Source organism: Schistocerca gregaria, chromosome 11 (genome assembly GCF_023897955.1).
Source record: "Schistocerca gregaria isolate iqSchGreg1 chromosome 11, iqSchGreg1.2, whole genome shotgun sequence".
Classification (NCBI taxonomy): Eukaryota; Metazoa; Arthropoda; class Insecta; order Orthoptera; family Acrididae; genus Schistocerca; species Schistocerca gregaria.
In genome coordinates, this window is record NC_064930.1 from 99677232 (window position 1) to 99679487 (window position 2256).

The 2256-nt window shown below is 45.9% G+C and overlaps 1 non-coding gene across 1 annotated transcript; it reads left to right on the plus strand.

Annotated features, from left to right (window-relative positions):
- Positions 1–646: 646 nt before the first annotated feature.
- On the plus strand, positions 647–721 carry Trnas-cga (transfer RNA serine (anticodon CGA)). The gene has a single exon. It is a non-coding gene; the product is annotated as a tRNA-Ser (tRNA).
- The last annotated feature ends 1535 nt before the right edge of the window (positions 722–2256 follow it).

The following is a 2256-nucleotide window of genomic DNA, read 5'->3' on the forward strand; positions in this document are numbered from 1 at the left end:
AGCTTAGAACTACTTAAACCTAACTAACCTAAGAACAACTCACACATCCATGCCCGAGGCAGGATTCGAACCTGCGACCGTAGCGGTCGCGCGTTTCCAGACTGCAGCGCCTAGCACCGCTCTAGCCACACCGGCTGGCGCAGTTTTCTAACTCGGTTGTTGTATCATGCTGGCTCTTTTCCATCTCTTACGATCTTCCAGAATGAGATCGCTGCAGAGTGAAAATCTCGTTCTGGAAGATGCAGAGTGAAAGTGTGCGCTGAAATGAAACTTCCTGGCAGATTAAATCTGTGTGCCCGACCGAGACTCGAACTCGGGACCTTTGCCTTTCGCGGGCAAGTGCTCTACCATCTGAGCTACCGAAGCACGACTCACGTCCGGTACTCACAGCTTTACTTCTGCCAGTACCTCGTCTCCTATCTTCCAAACTTTACAGAAGCTCTCCTGCGAACCTTGCAGAACTAGCACTCCTGAAAGAAAGGATACTGTGGAGACATGGCTTAGCCACAGCCTGGGGGATGTTTCCAGAATGAGATTTTCACTCTTCAGCGGAGTGTGCGCTGATATGAAACTTCCTGGCAGATTAAAACTGTGTGCCCGACCGAGACTCGAACTCGGGACCTTTGCCTTTCGCGGGCGAGAGTCGTGCTTCGGTAGCTCAGATGGTAGAGCACTTGCCCTCGAAAGGCAAAGGTCCCGAGTTCGAGTCTCGGTCGGGCACACAGTTTTAATCTTCCAGGAAGTTTCTTACGATCTTGCTTGGCACATACTCATCTAATGCATATTGTACGATGGTTTTGAACTTTGTACACTGATCATCAACACTATCTGTACTTAAGATAAAACTTTTGTGTTGAGCTGTCAGGTACTCTGAAATCTGCTTTTTGTCACTTTTGCTAAACAGAAAAATCTTCCTTCCCTTTTTTAATATTTCTCTTTACGACTGCAATCATCGATGCAGTAGCCGCTTTATTATCGCTGATTCCCTGTTCTGCCTTAACTGCTTCAAACAGTTTGGGTCTGTTATCCGTTTGACGTTGTGGTACCTAACCGATTCAGCTGACCGTATGGTTTGACTGGACGTGGGTTGGGTTTGGCCAGATCACGCAGGCGACAACAAACTGGTCCGCCACTGGTGCACCATTACGAACATTTTCACGCTGTACTCGGAGCATGTCGGATTCTCGCCTCCACGTCGTAGTTGCGAAACCGGACTTCAGCGGTATCGCGCCAAGAATACGACGCGTGTTGACGCATGTGTTTACGTGTCTCCGGTGGAAGCACTGACGTCAAATCCCCCCTGCGCCACTCGCCGCTTCCTGATCGCGCGGGCCCAGCTTTGGCCGTCAATTCGTATCCAATACCCTCCTCCTGTTTCTTGGATTTATGTGCCTCCTAGTACCATTTACTGCTCAGCCTCATGTACGCTGAAGCGCCAAAGAAATTGGTATAGGCAAGCGTATTCAAATACAAAAATATGTAAACAGCCAAAATACGACACTGCGGTCCACAAGGCCTCTATAAGATAAATGTCTGGTTCAGAAATGGTTCAAATAGTTCAGAGCACTATAGGACTTAACATATGAGGTCATCAGTCGCATAGAACATGTTGTTGTTGTTGTACGCTTCGGTCCTGAGCACGGCTTGATGCAGCTCTCCATGCTACTCTATCCTGTGCAAGCTTCTTCATTCCCCAGTACTTACTGCAACCTACAGCCTTCTGAATCTGCTTAGTGTATTCATCTCTTGGTCTCCCTCTACGATTTTTACCCTCCTTGCTACCCTCAAATACTAAATTTGTGATCCCTTGATGCCTCAGAACATGTCCTACCAACCGATCCTTTCTTCTTGTCAAGTTCTGCCACAAATTTCTTTTCTCCCCAATTCCATTCAGTACCTCCTCATTAGTTATGTGATCTACCTCATCTAATATTCAGTATTCTTCTCTAGCACCATATTTCGAAAGCTTCTATTCTCTTCTTGGCCAAACTACTTATCGTCCACGTTTCACTTATACATGACTATACTCCATACAAATACTTTCAGAAACGACTTCCTTACATTAGATCTATACTCGATGTTAACAAATTTTTCTTCTTCAGAAACGCTTTTCTTGCCATGCATTTTATATCCTCTGCACTCCGAGCATCATCTGTTATTTTGCTCCCTAAATAGCAAAACTTCTATATTACTTTGTCTCATTTTTCTAGTGTAACTCCATCAGCATCACCCGACTTAATTCGACTACATTCCATT